We start from the raw sequence: 23,335 nt of genomic DNA, 5'->3' as shown, positions 1-23,335 counted from the left end.
TTTTTGCAAAAAAGTTAAACTATAGTGGAAAACTGCAAAAGCTGTAGCCATCAATAGATTATAATTTATTAAATCAAGAAATGTTTTCATGAAAAATCCCATTGTCTATTTTGTGTTATTCTTTTGACATTGTATTCACATTAATAATATATTTACTATAATGTTTTAAATTTAAAACCTAGTCTTGGAATTACTCCTTCATGTTGTGTGATGTTATCATAATGTTTCACCTTCCTTTAATGTGAGCGGTTACATTTAAAAAGAAAAATGAACATGGGCAGATCAGAATGAATAAAACTAGCTAGCACATTCACATACAGGTTTCCTGAAGTTATGTGTTCCCTGTTGCTTGTTCTCTGGACTAATCTTATAATCTGTCATGGCAGCAAGGTGGTCTCTAAGCAAGCAGTGCACATTCCTTTCTCGTGAGTCAACTTTCCAGCTATAACAGTATCAGATGTCTTTTAAATCAAACAAAATGAAACTATATGCTAGAGAAAATGCATATGATACCTTGGGTTTAGCATCAATTTAGTCTTTTGTCCTTTTATAACTAAACTGGTAGCAGTTAGTGATACTACCACTGTGTTTATGATCTAACATTCTAAATCAAGAAATTGAGTTTAATTCTCAAATTATTTATTTAAAAAGCTAGAGTATCACAGTATTAATACTCCTAAGATTCTTAAATGTGCCACTAATAGTTAACTTCAAATTTTTTCCAGTTGGTTAACTGGTTAATTGAAATACATTTAATGTTCTATCCCTAAAAGTATTTTGTTTGAATCTTTACTTCTTAAACATAGTCCCACTTGTCCAAATTAAATTTACTTTTTATTGCTCATCAAATTTTTTTCTTGAAAATGTCTCATATAAAACAGTATTTCCTTAAGAAGTGTATCTATTAGCATATGAATGGTCTGACCATCTTGTATTTACAATTTGCATCCTTACAAAACAAAAAAATTATAAATTTTGTGAGGGAGTCTGTTATTTCTGGCCCTGGCTATGCAGCATGCTGAGATCATATAGCTATAAATAAAAGACAATAAGAAAAAAAACTAGCTGGTTTGGCACAGTATCGGCCTGGGGACTGAAGGGTCCTGGGTTGGATTCCGGTCAAGGGCACATGCATGGGTTGCAGGCTCGATCCCTAGTAAGGGCCATGCAGGAGGCAACCAATCAATGATTCTCTCCCATCATTGATGTTCCTATCTCTCACTACCTCTCCCTTCCTCTCTGAAATCAACAAAAATATATTTTCAAAAAATAAGAGAAAAGAAAATGAATAAGCCCCTAAAAGCTGAAAATAAAATAATCGGTTATTATTGCACCTCAGTGTCGACTGACTGTCTGACTGTTTGGGGTAGACACAATGGCAAATTAGCCCATCAGCCTATTCGGCTTCAGGAAGCATCCTCAGCTCACTTTGGGTCATATGATCTGGCTTATCTGATCCCGTCCTATTGCAGTACATGTTAACCTAATCTAAGCCTCGAAAAGTTAGTTCATCCACATAAGACAGTGATACAAAGATTCTTTCACCATCCTACCCAACATTTTTAAATTATTGTTTTTGCTAGATTTTATGCATAATGAATTTTTGTAACTCCAGCATTCTTTTTAAAAAAATATTTTTATTGATTTCAAAGAGGAAGGGAGAGGAAAAGAGAAATAGAAACATCAATGATGAGAGAGAATCACTTATTGGCTGCCTCCTGTATGTCCCTCACTGGGCATTGAGCTCGCAACCTGGGTATATGACCCAACCAGGAATCAAACCCTGACCTCCTGGTTCATAGGTCGATGCTCAACCACTGAGCCATGCCAGCCGGGCCAACATTCATTTCTTATTAATATTTATAGACCCTTCTGTCATTGTGCTTGGAATAGCATCAGGCATTAGTGACGGTCTGCATTGTGAGGTAGAACTTTCATAAAGTAAGAACTCGAATTCTGTTCTCTCTCTCTTGGGACCTGACAGGACTGTTTCTTTACTCTCATAGATGTTTATCATGTGACTAGAGGCCCAGTGCATGATTGAATCATGCACGTGTAGGGTCCCCTACACGCTTTCACTTTCGATCACGGGGGAGCTGGGTGCCTGTCCGCTGGTGCACCGGGCCTTTCAGAAGCCTCCAGTGTGGTGGAGGCTTCTGAAAGGCCTGGTGCCTGAGCGGACAGGCACCCAGCTCCCCCACTTTTGATGGTCCGCAGTGGGACGTGAGCTCGCTGCCTCAGAGACCCCTTCTGTGCCACAGCACAGCCATGGCGCAGACGCTGAGCTCGAGCCGCCGCTGGCAACACAAGCTCAGTGTCCCACAGGCCCAATCGGCCACCCCAGCCACCCCAAGTCCCACCCCCCGTGCCTCCTGACCAATCGCGGGCATAGCGAAGGCACGGTCAATTTGCATATTTGTCTATTATTATGTAGGATTGGCTTTGGCCACTGAAATATTAGCAGAAGTGAACTGTCTGACTTCCGAGTGGAAGTGTCATGAGCTGGTTTCTCCTTCACCATGTTCCCCTTCCCTCTGCCTTTCTGACTATCAGTGTCTCATCAGCTTGGAGCTAGGACTGAAGACAGTAGATGTAGAACAGACAGGTAGCCTGGGTGAAAATACAAAAAAACAAAATTAATCCACTGAAATTTAGAGATTATAACTAAAGAGCCTGGCTCTCCTGACTGATATACTTGAAGAACTAATAATGTTTGAAGTCATTTCTAGATTAATTTCTAAGAAAATATCTGGATTAGAAAAATATGATAATATAAATAGCTTTTTAAAAGATTATAAACTAGATTTTCCTATTAAAGCAATTCTTCTTCTAGAGACAATACCTTCCAAAATGATATGTTTATGTCAAGACACGGGTTCTGCCGTGTGAAATTACCCGTATTTGACCATGTTTAACCTAAAACTGGCAACTTCATGTGGTGTAACCTAATAAATGTCTTAATGATATTACACTGTCTTTGTGTATCTAAGAAAAATGCACATTGTGTTTTTGTGAGCTGATTCTGAATAGATATAAGATTACTCACATTTATTTTTGCTTAGAGTTTAATTTTATTTCATTAATGCCTTATGTTGAAGACATGAAAAAGTTAGTCCAAATAACACAGTGTGATTAACAAACATTTGTCTTTGCAGACATGACCTCATGCATTTTTAAAAATTTTTGTTTTTTAACATGTTAACTGTTGGCTGCTGAAGGACACATAGTTAAGGGCATAACAACATTTATTACACTTAAAACACTGTGACAGAGGCTCTTTATGTTGATTTTCAAAGTTTTGCCAATGAAAAATAAGGTAACTAAAGAGCCAATATTATTAGGTTAAATTCATCCACTAAGAGAGCTTGCAAAATGATTAAAATACAATTTTTCATTCTTAGGGTGGAAATATTTCCATTAAAAGATAATGTATATGAAATATTTGACTATTACTCGGGTTTTTAATTACTGACATTCACCACATTGAAATAGTGTACAAGAGGAATACTCAAAAAGGTTTCACTGGTTTGCTCCCACTTGATTTCTGAATTGTACCAAATTAAAGTCAAATTTGAGGTTCGAGTTCTACATGTTTTGGAAAAATGTGACTCTCTGGTTTAAAGAAAAGAAGTTCAAGAATTATTTATAAAACTTTAAAATTTCCAGATGTAACTTCTCATAAAGCTCTTTGGATATCAAATGTTGTAGCATTTAGCAAACATTTTAGTGAGTTATGTGTAAATCAATCAGTAACAGAAGGATTAAATTTCTCCCCAAATACACAAGAGCCTAAAAAATCAGGGGAAAAGAGTGCTTTGGCAGAATTCAATTTGGTTTTGTCACATTCAAAACTTTCAAAACAATGTCTTGAAGCTTTTCTGAAACTGAAACCTTACTATTTTTGATTCTCTTTTGTTATAAATCCAAATTGAATATTATTTCCAAGTTCTAGTGGTGATAAACAAATGGAGAGCACTGAGTCTCATCACACCTAATTTCTATAAATAATGTTTTGTAGAGTTATAAAAATTAAAACTGGAGGAAGGTGGTCAAATGGTGCAAACTTCCAGTTAAAAGATAAATATGTGAGGTAATATACCACATTGACTATAGTTAAAAGAAACCCCTAACAGTTTCAATTATTAAGTAGCTAGGCCTATGCAACTTAAGTTTTAATAATTCAAGAATTTAATAGGGATGTGCAATAACACTACATATAAATTAAGCAACAAATATTTTATTTTCAAACTAAAGGCCTGGTGCACGGATTCGTGCACTGGTGGGATCCCTCAGCCTGGCCTGCGGGATTCAGGCCTAAACCAGCTCTCCGACATCCCCCAAGGGATCCCGGATTGTGAGAAGGCAGTTCTCAAGTGATGCACCCCAGAATCGGGCTCCCTCCTCTCTGGCTCCTGGTACATCACCTGAGAACCACAGTTGCCAAGTCATCACAGCTTGGCAGATCTTGTGTTGAGCGTCTGCCCCCTGGTGGTCAGTGTGTGTCATAGCTACCAGCCAGTTAGTCGAATGGTTGGCTGGTTGGCCAGTCGCTTAGGCTTTTATATATATAGATGACCACAATTAGTTACAAATGGGTTATGTGTACCCAATTGGGTACCATACAACTTAGTCCTTCAAATCTGATTGGACATTGCCACCCTCATTTTTTTGTTCCATTCTGATCTTCTAATAGTATTGAATTTTACTATTTAGGAAAAGTAGAAAACACAGGCTTATAAAGATATAGCATCATAGAAAGGATATATCATAATCTAACACAGAAACTGAAATACCTTGACCTAATAGATCAAATGATGTCCAAGAAATGTTGAAAACTGAATATGTCCCATGGTGTTTCTATGAATTTACTATGGCACCCCAGGGTATCTCAGGATGCAGTTCAGAAATTGTGGGTTTTATTAATTCCATTAAGTTATCTTAAAAATACTTCAGGGTTTTGAATATCAATTTATGTATAACCAAGCAAGTATTGCCAACAGTGGAATCTAATACTAACAAAAACTAATTACTTTTATTGAACCTTAGTAATAGTACTTTATAATATATTACAATATATTCTTACATTTAAAAAAAAATAATTCTGCCCTGGCCAGTTTTGCTCATGATTAGAGCATCATCCCAGGAACCAAAGGGTTGTGGGTTTGATTCCTGGTTAAGGGCACATACCTGGGTTGCAGATTTGATCTCTGGCCCTAGTTGGGGCATGTATTAGAGTCAACCAATTGATATTTCTCTCTCTTTCACCCTCTCCCTCCCTTCCTTCTACTCTATCTAATATCTTGGAGAGACTTGGAGAGACTTGGTCCTGCCCTCAGGAGCTTAAATCTGCCTAGTTCCTAATCGAAAGTCAAAGAAGCCCTTCCAATACTGAGTGGCAAAGGTAGTTCTTTGCTTGGAGGTTGGACCAGATGACTTTGAAAAGATGCTTTCATCTTTATACTTCCTTCTACTCTATCTAATATCAATGGAAAACTGTACTAAGGTGAGGATTAAAAAAATAATAATAATAGTTCTAACAGAATAAGAAAAAAAACACAATCATTAAAACCTATGATTTTTATAATAATCATAATATAATTTATTTTTAAGGAATGTTCACTAAAAACTTAATATGATATTTTTTTTAGTTTTTCAAAAGATATTTTGCAAAGAGAGAGTTGATTTAGCTATTATTTCATTAAATTTGAAAAAGTTTTACATTATAGTGTAGAACACGATATACTAAGGAAAAAATAAAATAACACTTGCTCATCTTGGTGCTCTACACATGAGTTATGTCTAAAATAACTAAATGGATTTTGCTGTCAGAGTAGTTTACAAAAGAGCTTCTCTGAGAGACTTTAAATACCGATAATCATCATTTTGCCTATCAGGGATTCACATGCAACCAAGCAAGGAACTGCGAAAAGAAAAAAAAAATACCAAGCAAATTTTTTCTTTATAGAAAAGTTACTATAGTTTTTTTCAGATTGGGTATATAAATATTTTTAGTCAAAAAATCAAATATTTTCTCTGAAAAGTTAATTAATGGAAGTCATGTGTGTATGACCATAGTAAGCAAATACACTGGATTCTATATGCAATACTTAGTAATAGTTAATTCTCACTCTGTGTGTCTTAACATCAGGCACTGTTTCCATACACATATAGATGTAATTGCATATATGTATGAGAGGTAGATTAGGTAAATAGTAGTTTCTGGACTGCTTGATTATTGGAAACTTTTATTATCTCTTTTATCCTTCAATATATTTCTATGGTAAGCTTTTAAATTTAAAAATAGCAAAGGAAATGTCATAAAATAGAAGGACCTAGAGTACTTTTCATTTCCTGCTGACTGACTAGGTCTAATTGAGCAATTGATAGAGGAATGATAAATCAGTCATAGATACTATATCAAAAAAGGTACAAAAGCCTACTTTTATTATCCCCTTATTTCTTGCCTTCAAGTTGAATATCATGCTTTTAGAAGAAAACAGATAAGTTTGTTTGCAGAAATAGATATGTTTACATACAAATAGATATATTTGTATGTAAAAAACAACAACCCAGGTATCTGTTTTAGGAACATCTTTTGACACGCCCACAATAGTTTCCTGGCAATGAAAGGACAGTATTCTACGAAATAGAATTACACAATTATTTGTGTTTCCCAGTCTACTAAAAAACTATGCCTGTAGCTATGATACAAGGTTGAATAAATGAGTGCTCCAAAGAAGAAAGCGAAGTTAGTCACTCACCTTCTAGGTTATTCTTTCATAGTTTATTTACTTCCAGACAGACTAAAGAACAAATATCATTTCTTTGGCCTCCAATGAAAGATATCTAGCCTGTTTTCCCTAGAAATCTTTCTTGCAAAAATACTCAAGACAAAGTAAACACGCTAACAAATCAAGCTAAGAAATACAAACCAGAGGAAATTATTCCTGGCTATATATTTTATTGAGTTATGATATGCTAGATCATATTATAATCCAAAATCTATTTATCATATGCCATTTAAAAATGATTACTCATAGAGTGAGGAAGATCTTTTATCCATATTCCTTTTCTACCAGTTTTAGACAAGGTCAACTTCACTCAGTCCAAAAAAAAAAAAAAAAAAGGCTTTGAAACAAAGAAACTTGGAGAGACTTGGTCCTGCCCTCAGGAGCTTAAATCTGCCTAGTTCCTAATCGAAAGTCAAAGAAGCCCTTCCAATACTGAGTGGCAAAGGTAGTTCTTTGCATGGAGGTTGGACCAGACGACTTTGAAAAGATGCTTTCATCTTTATGCTTCCAGAAGCCAATGCTATGATGATCTTGACCTTTCTTTTATCTCACACTGTTTCCTTCTTCTGCTTGGTTTGTAAGCCATTTGGAAGCATTGACAGAACCTGGGTCTGAAGTCGTCAACACTGACAGTAGCACCTTTTAAACAATAATGAAGCCATGTGCAGAAAACAAATGATTACTTAGCACTTCTTCTGCTAACTAATATTTCTTCTTTGATACCATGTATGTAGTCTTAAGTATGACACAGTTTCATGTGGAACTCTCTAAAACAATCACACTGGATTTAATTTAGAACCCAAGTGCCAGACTGCTGCCTATTGGAAATTTCATATGTACAATTAATATGCTCCTCAGTGACATAGCAATGTATTATTTAATTCAATTTGAAGCGCACTCGGGTAATCAGGCATTGGGGTTTTAAATGACTTGTTTGTTATGATGTTTCTTCACTTGCATTTTAAGTGCTAATCATCCGAGTTTAAAAAAGTAAACAGAACTCTAAAGAGGGCAACTCATTTGATGAAGCTACTTCAAAAGTGGAAAAGCGAGGGAGAATTAGGTCATTCGGTATGGCATTCTGCCTGTAATTGCATCTCCCACTACTGCCTTAATTAGAGCTGCTGAATCATTTCAGTTTTTGCACATTCCTTCTCCAACATGATTAGTTTTTATTACTATGGGCAAACTCATTATCACCTTCTTTAACATTACTTTAAATTTATTGATTTAATTATATCAATTTGCACTAGCAAAAATGCAACTTCGAGGCATCTAGCTTCATATTTCAATTTTCAAAAACACACTTTTCAAAATCAGGGAGCTGTTTCAAATAGTTTTTATCTGAAATGAGTGAAATTATGTGCCATTGTTTTGTCTCAAATTGTATTTACTGAAAGAGAGGATCGCTTTTATTGAATGTTGTTAATGATAACAAATAATAAATGCAAATATTTACTTGTATGTGTGTTTTTTTTATTATTTGTAACACAGCACTTGTTATTTATTCTGCAAATGTTCACAGGTTTATGTGAGTATTGTTCTCAAAATTAAGAAAAATGAAAGGATTTAAAATGTTTAAATAAGAGCAGCCTATCAGTAAATACCCCCCTAATCAGCATTCTGTTATAAAGCTAACATCAATCCAGAGCAGATAATATTTGAAAAGGAGAAGAAATAAATAAAATGATTCAAATAATGTCCTTGGTTGCTTTGGGGTTACCAAGTTTTTCTATCACTCCCAACTGTTTCTACTTGTCCCTTTCCAATCAATTTTATATTTCCCACTTAAGCAACCACATTCTAATTTCTATCCCCTTGTATTATGTTTGTCAGTTATTGGACTTATAAATGGAATCATACATTATATAGAGAAGAGAAATCTTAAAGCCTAATTTTTTAATGGTAATATTAGGTAATATTAATACTTCAAATTTATTGTCACACAAAACTGACATTCAAGCTTCTGGGAAAGATGTCCAGAAATATTTTGTCAAGAATAATCATCGGTGGGAAAAAGAGTGATTTCCTTTCTCATATTTAAGCCTCATCAACACGGAAAAAAATATATAGTAGTCTCCACTTTTCCACATTTATGTGTTTTATGGTTTCAGTTACCTACAGTCAACCACAGCCCAAAAATATTAAATGGAAAATTCCAGAAAAAAACAATTCCTCAGTTTTAAATTGTGCACCATTCTGAGTAGCATGATGAAATTTCACTGCATCTCAGGCAGTCCCGCTCCTTCGCACCCAACGTGTGAGTCCACCTTGTATATGTTGCTGCCTCTGAGACACTTAATAGCTGTTTAGGTTATCAGATTGATCAGCACAGAAAAAAGTGAGAGAGAGAGAGAGGGAGAGAGAGAACATTTACACATTTACATAGTTTGCATTACAGTATGTATGCTCTATTTGATTATTAGTCACTGCTGTTAATTTCTTACTGTGCCTAATTAATAAATTAAACTTTATCATAGGTGTGTATACATAATAAAGAAAACATAGTTTTATATAGGACTCATACATACATGGTCTACAGTTTGACATCCACTGGGGGTCTTAGATTATATTCTCAATGGATAAGGGGAACTATTATATTATCATCTAACTTTCTTAAACATTTAAGTCCATGGTGAGATATAACTACAGATTTTAAGTATTTAGTCTCATCCAAATAATTCTGATTTTCATTCTTACTGTAAATTAGTTTATTTGACAGTAGAGGCAACCTATAAAATAAGATCTATCAATGCACTTCCAAATCACTGTAGACCAGTAATTTTCAACCCATGTGCCACAAGAATTTTTAAAACATGCAATACCTGACTATTTAGTCAGGGGCACTGACCTCTTTTCTCTTAGAATGTCAAATAAAAAAATGACAATAGCCAACACACAATAGCAATCCTGTGTGAATGAAACAAAATTATAGCGATTTCCCTTGTCATATTGGCAAAAAAATATAATTATATATATATATCATACAGGATGGGGCAAAAGTAGGGTTACAGTTTTGAGTATGCAAAACACAGAGTTAATTTTTGTATTATTATTATGTATTAATTATTGTGTTATTTTCTGTACAAACAACTGTAAACCTACTTTTGTTTCATCCCACGTGTTTTTTGGTATGCCACAGAATTTTATTAATTAGTTTATGTGTGCCATGAGATGAAAAATGTTGAAAATCACTGCTGTAATCATAAGACATGGTGTTTTTTATATTTGTATGTGTTTGAAAGTTGAGGATGAAATACCTCATACTTAACCTTTCCCCCCAAAAAAATGGAATGCCTTTGTGATAAAAACTAGTTTGTTTGTTTGTGTTTTCTTCATTAAACTTCTCTGTTAAAAAGGTAAGATATTGAGCCCTTGAAACTTGGTGCTCTTTAGCAAGCAGTCAACTTACTTTTGAGACTCTTGTTAGTGGGCGTGTGGTCCATATTTTCTTCATTTTAGTTTCCCAAGAACCAATGCTCTCCATGAAACTCAATCTATTGAAGGAAGTAAATTTTAGCCATTATAACATAACTAGAGGCCTTAGCATGAAGATTCGTGCAATAGGCCTTCCTTCCCGTGGCTGCTGGCACTGGTTTTCCTCTGGCACCCGGGACCCAGGCTTTCGCTCTGGCCACTGCCTTCCATCTTCGCTCCAGCCGGAGCCTTGCTACTGTAGCTCCCTCTGCCCCTCGCCCTCCCCCTCATAGCAGGCATCCCGCCCCACCCGGCCTCTCCATGCCTGCATGCATGCTACCCAGAGGCCTGGAGGGGCTGGAGGGTCAGGGCCGCTGCCATCTTTGTCAGGTTAATTTGCATACTCACTCCTGATTGGTTGGTGGATGTCGCAAAGTGATGGTCAATTTGCATATTTCTCTGTGTTGGTTCCTACAAATTGCAATGGGGTCTGAGAGGAAGTGGCAATGAGAATGTCCATGGGAGAATTAATAGTAAAGTACACAAAAGACAATTATGATCTAAACTTTGTTTGAAGATTAGAAGTGTATAGAAATTCTAGAAGGATTTTCTAAGCAGAGGAAATAACATATAAATGAAAACACCATTGAACTATTATTAAACAGCAAAACTATTTAAGAAATTATATTTTTGCAAGATATAATTTCAGAAATAGTGGGAAATTAGATGACGTAATTAGTAGAGATGAGTTTGTGAAGGTTATATTACTCTATGCATAGAAATTTGATTCTTTTGAAACCAAAATGTGGAGTATTTGAGTCAGACTTCATTGTCTCACAAAACCGAAGAATGGATTTGAGGAGAAAAATGGTTAGTGAAAGCAAAGTTTATTGAGAGAAGCCAATCCTGGAAAAGGCGCAGCTAGAGTTAGCTCCTATTCCATGTTGCAGTCGGGTGTAATTCAGCATCCAAGCTAATTAAAGTCTATTAGTATATGTGTGGAGGTCCACATGGCCATAAGCCACGTGAGTGCTTCTATGGCATATCCTGCCATAGAAGAATCAGAAACCCAGAGCACAGGGGACACAGAGGTGAGAATGAGAAAGCACCAGCTTTTTTCATCTTGTTAGCATCTGATTGGTCCTTTCAAAGAATTCTGCCTTAGCAACATCCTTGGGATTGGTTTATGTGTCTTATTGCCTTGTGATTGGTTATCTGCAAGCTGCTGGTCTTAACAACATTCATACATTTTAAAGCTCATGGTTAAATGTGTGATTCTACTATTAAGCAGCCAGGTGAACTTTAAAGTGAACTGAGTTTTTTGCTCAGTATGAAAAGGTTAGGTTATATGACTTTATAAATTCTTCCAATCTTGAGTTTTTGTTTTTGTTTTTTAGTTCACTGGTAGTTAACTAGATAGCTCCAGGAGGCTGATAGTGGGTTTAATCATTTTAAAATTTTTATACTCGAAATAACTTATTGACTTGCATTAGGAAAATATATTTTAAATTATTTTATATATTTAATGTTTATCCAATAATATTATGTGATTTATATTCATTAATTTTGTAACATTAAGCCATTATGTTTATTTTCTATTTTTTAAATATATTTTTATTGATATAAGAGAGTTAGAGAGAGGGAGAGAGAAACATCAATGATGAGAGAGAATCATTGATCAGCTGCCTCCTGCACGCCCCACACTGGAGATGAGCCCACAACCTGAGCATGTTCCCTTGACCAGAATTGAATCCAGGACCCTGTAGTCCACAGGTCAACACTCTATCTACTGAGCCAAATCAGCTAAGGCTAAGCCATTATGTTTAATTAAACTATAGTTGATATACAGTAATTATGTGTTTCAGCTGTACACATAATTAGTCAACATTAATATACCCAATCAAGTGATCAACATGCTGTCTAGTAACCATCTATATTGTCAAGATTATGATTATATTATTGACTATATTCCCTATGTTGTACATTATATTTATTTTAATTTTATAAAATAAAACATCTATTTTATAACAAGGAAGTTGTACCACTTATTTCCCTTCATTATTTTTGTCCTTTCTCCCAATGCCTTCCTTTCTTGCAACCATCAGTTTTTTCTCTATATCTATGAGACTGTTTCTGTTTGTATTGTTTATTTGTTTGTTTTGTTTTTTAGATTCCACATATAAGTCAAATCATATAGTATTTGTCCTTCTTTGTATGACTCATTTTCACTTAGCATAATATCCTCTAGATCCATCCATGTTATCACAAATAGCAAGATTTTATTCTTTTTTCTGGCTGAGTAATATTACTTTAGATAGATAGATAGATAGATAGATAGATAGATAGATAGATAGATAGATAGATAGATAGATAGATGTAGATAGATCTCACATTTTTTATACATTCATTTATCAATGGACACTTAGATTGCTTCCATATCTTGCTTATTGTAAATAAGGATACAATTAACATAAGGGTGCATAATAGCTCTTTTCAAATTAGTATTTTCCTTTTCTTCAGGTAGATACTTAGGAGTGGAATTTCTGAGTAATATGGTATTTCTATTTTCAAGTTTTTGAGAAACCCCCATATTGTTTTTCATACTGGCTGTACCAATTTGCAGCCACACCAAGAGTAAACAAAAATGAATTTTATTAGCTTAATTGCTTCTATACACAATTTTTAATACATAGTAGTCAGTGCTGGTCATACAATCTTGTGTTCCTCATACATTCCATGAAAATCCACAACCACCTGGAAAAATAGTAAGAAGAAAAGGACAACTGAATGATCTACCTGGCCTATTGAATAACAGAAATATCCTAACTCTTTAGCATGCTTCCATTGTATTCTCTAAGAGCAAGTGAAGTATGAGTGAGCAGACATCTGGTAAGCCCACCAAAATATATTTTAAATTTATTATTTAAGCTTATTTAGACAAAAAAAATGCATATCTAAAACAGTAACTATCTTCTTACATCATCATGCTTTTGGAAAAAAATAAAATTATGTCTACATGTCCATATGGCAACTGCTGTATTAGCCAACAATAAAGATAAATAAAACTGAAATAAAATAGAAGAATCCAAAGGTGATTTTGAAAGAGCTCAAAGGAAATAATAGAACATTTGAATTCTGTGCAACCTTTAACTACAACCAAGCAGACTGCCAGATAACAGCATAATACATTGTGTATATGCTTAGAAAATGTTCTTAATATATAAATTTTCTATATTCTTCCCCTGTAACATATGTTTCTGAGATTTTTCACCAGACACAAAATACATAAGGATAAGAGGTCCTTCCAAACACTTCAATGAAGCCAAGAATCTCAAGATATATTTCAAATAAGCTCATTGTCAGAAAACTAAAAACACATTCACTCAGCATGTTTTGATGCAAATAACTATTAAGGATGAGAGTAATCAAAGTAAGTCAATGCACGTTAACATTTAAAAGCATAAATAAAGCCATCCTATAAATTAGCCATGCCTTGTTAATCTTCATTAAAAAAAAAAAAGACTTGATGATTAAGAAGGGGAAATATTGTAAATGGCTGGCAACTTAACAGATGCTATGCTAAATTCATTATTCTGTATTTTGCCCAACCTTGTTGAAGAGGACATGTGGTAGGAAAAAGATCTTCAACAAAACCAGCAGGGGATTAATTAAACAGGGTGGTTTGTTCACAACTTTCCTCATCAGTTATGTTTCATTGAACTCTAATGGTAAACAGGGCACAAGCCAAAGATAACAATTTAAGACAAGCTCTCAAGCAAAACTGTCATGCAGTAATCCATCCAATATTTACTGACACACTGCTATGCCCTGATCTATCTTCTTCAATCCTCTCCTGTTCAACAGGAGATTCCCTTTGTACCCTCCTCTAACTCTTACCTATCTCCACCCCCCCCCGCCCCCGAATCTCCCCTCTTCCTAAATTACCTGCTCTGTAATATCCTCATAGATCTTGTCCAGCCAAAGCAGCCCCTTCCCCGGCTCATCAAAGATCAGGGAATGCAAATCAATGAATAACCATCAAATGTACCAGTGACTCCTTAAAAAAATTCCCGAATAAGATTTAAATGTGTAACCAATGTGAAAGTGAGACTTCTGCTTTGGTTCTGTCATTTATCCATTTTATTGTTTCTATCTCCTATACCCAGACTCTATATAGAATGTTGGGGTAAGAGGAGAGAAGGAATTTTCCCTCTTCTCTCCTCCCCGCTCCTTCTTCTTTGTGAGCACTTATAGATATTGACAAGGCTTCAAAAATAATAAATGTATGAGTATTTTATCAGCACAATCCAAGCAATTAAGTAGTCATTAATACATTCCAAGCAATGTCATTAGTGGTCTTAGGTCTAAAAGATATTGGATATCAAAGTTGATTTACTTGAGGAATTATTTGTTATCTTTTATTGAGGATCAAAACCACAGGGGCTGAAAACAAAGAAAGATCTTCATAAGGACACAGCCTATTTGTAGATATCAATTCCTTCTGTTGTATTATTTCCTGCTGCTTTCCAGGGGTAAAATGCTGGGGAGCAGAGGGGGCGGAATAGAGCCTGCACATGCTAAACACTTACCTTCATATTTGGGGAGCGGTTCAGCAGTGTTTTCAAAACAGTCTTTTGAATCCTAAATCACAAAACAGAAAAATTGTTAAGAGTGAATGAAAGTGTGTTTTCTCTCAATTCTCAAGAAGCAGTGTACCTAGTAAAATCTTAGATGGAGGGATGAATTAAACAAAGGAATCAAAATGTATTAATGTTATGAATTATGTTATGGGAGTGTGGAAATCTAGTGTATAGAAAATATACAAACATCATTAACTTATTTACTTTATAACATTTTTAAGGCACTGTTTAATGTTCTAGCACATAGTTATCTTCATTAAGATAGCATTGAATTATCTTTTATTAATAAGATAGATGAAATAAAGTTCCAGAAGGAAGTGGAAAGAACACATTGCTGGTATTTTCTGCTGTACTTTCTGGAAGATGATCAAGACATAAAAGAACTTCAAAACTGATAAATTATTCTCATCTTTCTTTAAAATCATATTTTAAAAAATACATAAATAGAAATAATGATTCATAGGTATTATTCCATATATAAAACTCAAATATCTATGTACAAAGTGAATAATTAAATGCATTATGTGACACCTAGAATTTAAAATAGAATTCAGTTATTTTAAATGAGGTTTTTACAGAATATCACTGGCAAAAGAAATACTTGATATGTGAAATATAAAATAATAGAACATACTGATGCATATACTTTATGAACTCTATAGAGTATTTATGAACATGTCACATATAAACTGTACTCACTATAATTTGTGAATTAGGGGTGTGTGTATTCTCCTTCATTTTTACCATATCCTTCAAATTTTCTATGATAAACTTGTAGAAACAGGAAAAAATACATTAAGAACTGAGAAAATAAAGTGTTAAATAAACCATTAGAACCTACCTACAAATATGAAGGAAAATGTCTATATTCCTGACAGATTATAACTTTTTTTTGTCAGAAAACTGATGTCTTGGATTTAGTAGTTGGTCTATTAATAATATGATTACAGCCTTTATGCTCAGGTGGAAAGAAAACATATTTCTGGAGATAGAAACTTAAGAACTGTGAACAATGATGATCAAGAGCATTAATTTAATGGTTTAAATACTCAAATAGACAAAATGTGGGTATTTGTGTAAACCATGCACTAAGTAGCTTCATTAAAGGAAATAATGTTGATTTTAGTTTTGAAGTGTCATTACCATGACTACAGCTCCCTGGAGAATGAATTTAGTCTTTCTGTGAAAAGCAGTATTTATTTTTAAACAAGTACTTGAGTGACACCTTCATCCTTGCAAATGTGGGATTCAGTGATTTATGCATGAGAGGGAAAAGATTGCAATCTCTCTACATCTTCTCAGTCCAAAGGAAACAGAAATTTGAAGTCTTTTCCCTTTCATTCTGAGTGATAACCGGTTTTCACAAGTATTTTTCAGATAATTGCCTCAATTTTCTTTCCATTTGTCTGAGATTTCCCTAATTCTCCACAAGTTTTTCTCCCTTTGGCCTCTGGGCACAAGGAAAGAACTGAGATGATACAAACCCAACATTGTTGCAGATTTCTAAAACGAAGGGCAAACATGAATAAAGCCAAGAAAACAGCTAGGAGAGGCTCTTGGTTACTATGGAATTATAAGCAACTCTAGCAAAGCTTGTGTCAACATAGATTTTCAAATGACCAAGAAGTGTTCCGAGTGGTTTTGCCATGAAAGCAAGTAAATACCAAAATTCATTTGGAAAATCTGAAGCACAGATGGCCATTGGTGTGCTGGCAAAACATAATTCCCGGGGCATCTCTGGATCGGCACAGTAATTATGTTGTAGGTTTGTCTTCTTTATTGCTTTCTATTTTTTCCTAAGCACTAAACAGAATTATTTCCTTAGTGGGATCCTTAAATATCTTGAAATTAGAAATTCCACTGCAACTTAAATAAGGGGCAAACATTTCACATCTAGTTCTACTCTCAGCCTCCACAATCAGCTGGGAGAGATTTACCTCCTGTTGGTTTTTATTCTGCACAGTCATGTTTTGTCTTTAGAACTAAGTGAGGTGGGAATAATATGGGGTTTGGAAACTTGCATTCAAATCCCTGCTCTGACCCAGACTCTATGTTTAACAATGGGCAAAATGCTTAACTTTTCTAAGCCTCAGGCTCTGCACCTGGAAAATGGGGCGAGAGTAATACTAGTAATACTGAAAGATTGCCCACCCTACATGGCAGAGACTGTCAGGACTCACTATCATCCTTGGGCTTCTCTATTTTTCTCAGCCTTGCAGCTAACTGGGGGTATGGGTCTGGGTTTTTGCCAATAGAGGTGTAAAGAGAAATGATAGAAACCATATACAGGCTTAATGATTTAAAAAATGCCCCTCCCCCTTTCTAATTTTCTAGAGTGGCTCAGAGAACTCAGACAAAACATTTTATTTAATAGACTAGAGGCCTGATACACGAAAATTCGTGCAAGAGTAGGCCTACCTTCCCCCAGCTGCCAGCATCGACTTCCCTCTGGCACCTGGGACCCAGGCTTCCCTCCTCCGGCCACCGGCAAGGACCCTGAACCCGGGCTGGCTTCTCCCGGGCCGCCCGCAGGCACCTGGGACCTGGGCTGGCTTACCTCCAGCCCTGGCTTCGTCAGGAAGGACGTCTGGAAGACATCCAGTCTAATTAGTATATTACCCTTTTATTATTATTGATTACTTATTTACTAGGTTTCTTATAAAGGGATATACCTCAAGTACAGCCAGATGGAAGAAATGCATGGAGCAAGGTAGGAGGAATGGGCACAGAGCTCCCATGCTCTGAGCTCACAACTCTCCCTGCATCTCCATAAGTTCACCAACCTAGAAACTCTCTGAATCCTTCCTTTTGAGTTTTTATGGAGGTTTCATGACAGAGGCTTGATTGATTTAATCATGGAGCACAGTTGATGGATTCAACCTTTAACTCCTCTCTCCACCCAAGAGATCAGGGTGGCACTGAAAATTCTAACACTCTCATCACACCATTGGGTGCTCTGGAACCTGCCCCATTCTATGGTTTTCAAAGAGCTTTCCAAAAGGCACCTCATGAACATAACAAAAGACACCTTTGTGACTCCCATCCCTTAGGTAAAGCCAATGGGTTTAGGAGCTCTGTGCCAGAAATGGGGGGGAGGGGCACACAAAGTCCAAATATATATTTCTTATCATAAATCTCAATATCATAGATACTTACATCCCATCTAGCATATTCAAAAGTCTAGGATGTCTGGAGTAACCCAAGAAGACAGAAGCGAGAGAGGCCATCCGTGGAGTCACATGTAACCCAGTCTGACATGTCAAGAATCCATGAGTTTACAGAGAAATCATAAGTTGTAAGAAACAATGTAATATTGTATCTTTTATTTTCTGTTCTTATTCCAATTAATCGATATTTAAGAATCTCCTACAAGTGTGTTTCACATGATGCACGATCTTACAAAAATAAATAAATAAATAACACGTGGTTCCTGCCTTTAACCAGGTTAGTTTGATGGAAGAGACACAGGCAGGTAAACATACATTTTAATTTAATAAAAATAACACAATGGCAGAAGCATTTTTAAGGTCCTACGGTAGGACAAAAATGAAGCAGTTTTAAAGTTTATTGGGTATTGTTAAGTCATCATATATTTATCCTAACATATAAAAACCTTGGGTCCGTCACATTCACAATGACAGGAGGCTTGAACCATGGGAAGTCAGTCCTGGAGTCAGCACTGGGTTGCCATGGCGACCCAGCTCTGACTGCTGAGGGGGCTGTAAATCAGGCCCAGAGAGAGGCCTGAAGAGAGAAGCAGGGTCTGATCTGTACCCTCTGTGGCAGCTGTTGATCAGCACTTGCCTCTCTCTTTCTCTGTTGGCCTGGCCAGTAGCTGTGCCTCCATTTCTCTCCAGGCCTCCACTGGGGCTGCTGATCAGCCCCACCTTTCTAATCAGGCCCCATTGATAGGCCCAGAGACAATGACTGACATAGAAACTGACCAATCAGAACCAAATCTGGGTGAAGTATGAGGAGCCAATGGCTGCCTAGGAGGTGGAGCTTTTGATGCTGACTGGCATAGAAACTGACCAATCAGAACCAAATCTGAGTCAACTGTGAGGAGCCAATGGCTGCCTAGGAGGAGGAGCTTTTGATGCTGACTGACATAGAAACCGACCAATCAGAACCAAATTGGCCAGAGGAGGCCAGTTGGGGGCAAGATCAGGCCTGCAGGTGAGGGCAGTTAGGGGTGATCAGGCAGGCAGAGGCAGTTAGGGGCAATCAGGCCAGCAGGGGGTGATCAGGCAGACAGGCAGGCAAGCAGTTAGGAGCCAGCAGTCCCAGATTGTGAGAGGGATGTCCAACTGCCGGTTTAGACCCGAATCCCTGTGGGAGTCGGGCCTAAACCGGCAGTCAGATATCCCCTGAGGGGTCCCAGATTGGAGAGGGTGCAGGTTGGGCTGAAGGAAACCCCCCAATGCACGAATTTTGTGCACCAGGCCTCTAGTATAAGCATAAATACTTTTCATGTGTAATGACTAGACATGTGTAATGTGTAATGATCTTTTTTCATATGTATAGAAATAAACAAAAGTGCATACCTAGAGTGTAGATTGTCACATAGATTTCTATTGTCTTGTCCTCCTATCCCCTTTTTCATCCTTAGATAACACTAATTTATGATTCGGAATCCTGCTTCGGCATCCCCACTTACTGAACACCTCCCTAGGTTCCACACTGCACTCCTGACACTAACCTTGTCAGGCAGGGGCAATAGCTCTTACATCTCTGTACTGTCTGGGACAAGCTTTTTCTTTTCTTGGTGTGCTTCATGGTTTACCTTAATTATGAGTTGCCACTGTATTTCCTGTGCTGGACTGCTGTTTCTTCCAGACCAGAAACCTTCTGTGTGATTCAGGTTTCTATGGGGGTGACACAGAGTATATGCTCAGTAAAAGTTTCACTTAATTTTATTCAGCAAGATGATATAAATAAAGCCATTGCAAAAATGGAGACAGAGATGTCATCCCAGAGGAACTGCCTTGCTTGTCTTGCTCCGTAGCCCTTTGGAATGCTCGAACTGGGAAAAATAACCTCTGGACTAGGCCAAACCCACATTCTCATACAAACAACCATTTGCAAAGCTAACAGGAAAGGAGGCATCTTGACTACAGGGTCTAAAAATCAGTACTAGTCCCACCACTATGTATAGCTAGGGAATTATTTAGCTTATTTGTACCTATAGAAATTCCTTCCTTGGCTTATTAGCACCAATAGAAATTCCTTTCTTCTATTCATGTAATTATTTCCCTTCCTTTTCTCATAAATACCTCTTGCCTCACCTCATAATCAAAACACTATTTGGGTTTCTGACTGAATCAATGCTTCCCAGAATTGCTTTGATCTCAAATCACTTCGGTCTTATATTTTTAGGTTACCATAATCCATGCCCTTACTACCTTACAGGATTATATTAAAATCAAATATCATGTATTATGAAAGTACTTTGTAAAGTACAACTCCCTCTGCAGTCATTCCTGCTCCATATTGACATTCTGAAGTAGGTACAACCTGAAATAAAGAAATTTAATATAATTGGATACAGAATTACCCCACTTCCATGCTTCAGGAAGCAATATTACTCTCAGCTACATAACATAGCACACACTTTTCTTTCAAAAGCTTTATGAGTATCTATTCTCCATTCTTCAGTATGAAAATGACCTGCTTCTACTTTGTGCAGATTTAATCATATATAAATGCTATAGTAAATATTTTCATTAAACTCCAAGGGCTCTCCTTGGAGCATATATGGTAGCTTAGGAGATCTGGAATTGTGAAAGGAAGAAGGAATGATAAACTGTTCCAGATTGAGGAAGACCATGGAGGGGTGACAGCTGAGGACAGTACATAGCTCTTGTATTGAATAATTTTCTTTAAAGGCAATCAGTAGGACTGAGGGGCAGAGGAGGGGGATGGCGCTGGGCAAAACTTGAAGAGTTTTCTGAACTAAAAGGAATATGGGACTTATTTGTATTGCTTTGGCAACTTTTCTGTAATTTTAAAATGACCTCAAAACAAAAAGTAAAACTATGATATTTTCTAATGAAAAAAGATTCAACGTATTAGAAAGGTATGATAGTTCTACTATTGTATGTATCTAATAACATAGCTTCAAAAGATAAAATCAGATATTGATGAAGCTAAAGGAAAAATAGAGAAACCCAGAATCAGAGCGGGAGATTTAAATAAACATCTCTCAGTAAGGACTGAAAACTAGACAAAAATCAGAAAAAATGCAAACTGAAAGTGAAATTAACAAACTTAACCTAATTTACAGATGTAATAACTTGTACTCAGCTGTTGCAAAATACATATTCTTTCCAAATACCCATAAAATATTTACTAGAATTGAGAAAAATACAGTAAATTTCAACAGATTATAAAGATGTAAAATCATACCAAATAGGGGAATGTTAAGATAAGACCTTTAAAAAGGTGAATAAGGTTAAATGAGGCTGTTAGGCTACACTCACATCCAATCTGACTGATGTCTCTATAAGACCGAATGTGGACACACAGAAAGTTACCAGGATGCCCATGCACAGTGAGAAGGCAGCCACCTGCAAGCCAAGGACAGCACCTCAGAAGAAACCAACCCTGCTGACACCTTGGTCTTTGATGTCTAGCCTCAAGAACTTTGATCAAAGAAATTTCAGTTATTTAGACCACCCAGACTGTGGTATTTTGTTATGACAGCCTAAGCAAGCTAATATAGAGAATATCTTGGCAACACATATAATTAACAAAGAACTTAAATCCAGAATATATAAAGAACTACTACAAATAATAAGAAAAACAAACCTAATAAAAATAATAAGAGATTTAATTAGGCAGGTCATACATTTATATTTGACAGATTCATGAAAAGTTGCTTAAGATGGTATTATAGAAATGCAAGTGAGAACTACACCCCCAAAATGAAAAATAACAACCTAACTATACAAAGTATTATTGGAGTAACTGAATCCCTAAGATGTTGCTGATTAGGGTGTAAATTTTTTATTAACACTTTACAACTCTGTAACTAGGACATTTAGGATGCACACAGTTCTGGAATAACAGGAATGTATGCATATGTGCTTTAAAAGACATATCTTAGAACTAGAGGCCCAGTGCATGAATTCATGCATGGGTGGGGTCTGGCTGGCCTGAATGGGGGCCAATTGGGCCAGGCTGGCAGGGGGGGAAGGGTCGTGGGAGGTTGGCCAGCTGGCCCCGCTCCTGATTGGGATGGGGGGGGGGCGGTTGGGGGCGGGGCTGGCTAGGAAGGGGCTGTGGGAGGTTGGGGTGGGGGTCAATTGGGGCCACGATCAGGCTGGTTGGCCCACTGCAGTGTTTGTCACAGTGACCAGCCATTCAGGTTGTTCTGGTCGTTCTGTTGTTCTGGTCGCTGGGCTTTTATATAGAGAGATGTTTATAGCAACATTTTCATAATGACCCTAAACTGGAACTATGGGTCAGTAATAGAATAAGAAATATATTAAATTATGTTACTTTACCAAAATAAAAACAAATCAGTTATTGCAATGACTTTTATGAATCTCACAAACCAAATGTTCACAGAAAGCCAGGTACAATTTGTATGAGTACATTTAATGCAAATTTTAAAAAGAGCAAATCCCATGATTTTAGAAATCATTGTAGCAGTTGCCTTTTGAACAGAGGGTGAAGTAATGTGTAATGGCCTGAAGGAGCCTCTGGGAAGCTGGTGGTGTTTTATACCCAGACCTCATCGGTGGTTACCCCAATGTGCTCACTCTGTAAGCACTCATCAGGATGTACTTATGAATTATACACTTTGGTGTTATGTTATAACTTAATATAATTTAAAAAAATAGAAACTCATCATACCTTGTTCTAACTGGTTTTTGAATATTTCCTGATAAACCACTAATTAAACAATGTTTGTGTATACTAAAAACAAATGAATTTTGTTATTTTCCATTAATACTATAGAAGTTTCAAGGTTGTTTCCTCCAGTGATATCAATAATTCTGGACTATTTTTTAGATTCATTCAATGGTTTTTATTTCTGAGATCCTATAGGTGGTTTGCATTTTCATCGTGTATCCAAAGCTGGTCTCCTGGGCTTGAGATCTGTTTGTTTATTTTTTTATTTTTAAAAAAAAATTGTTAAAGGTGTGGTAAAGTTGTTTAATGTGGTGAAAAATGTTCACCATGACAGTAAATTAAAGAGGATTAAAGAAAAGTATAATCCTATCACACAGAAAAAGTATATACGTATATAGGAAGAAAGCTATAAAAGATAGACTAGTAACTATAAAGATAGAAGTCAAAATATTATTCCTGGATATAGTAGTCTTCTATTACTGCATAACACATTGCTACAAACATAGTGGCTTAAAACAACATTCATTTATTATTTCACCATTTCTGTAGGTCAGAAGTCCAGGCAAATTTAGGTAGATTCCCTGCTCAGTCTCCAGGTTGAAAGCAGAAGTGTCAGCCAGGGCTGCGGTT

Source organism: Eptesicus fuscus, chromosome 6 (assembly GCF_027574615.1).
Source record: "Eptesicus fuscus isolate TK198812 chromosome 6, DD_ASM_mEF_20220401, whole genome shotgun sequence".
Classification (NCBI taxonomy): Eukaryota; Metazoa; Chordata; class Mammalia; order Chiroptera; family Vespertilionidae; genus Eptesicus; species Eptesicus fuscus.
The sequence above is the reverse complement of the archived record's forward strand: the minus strand, read 5'-3'. Positions refer to the sequence as shown.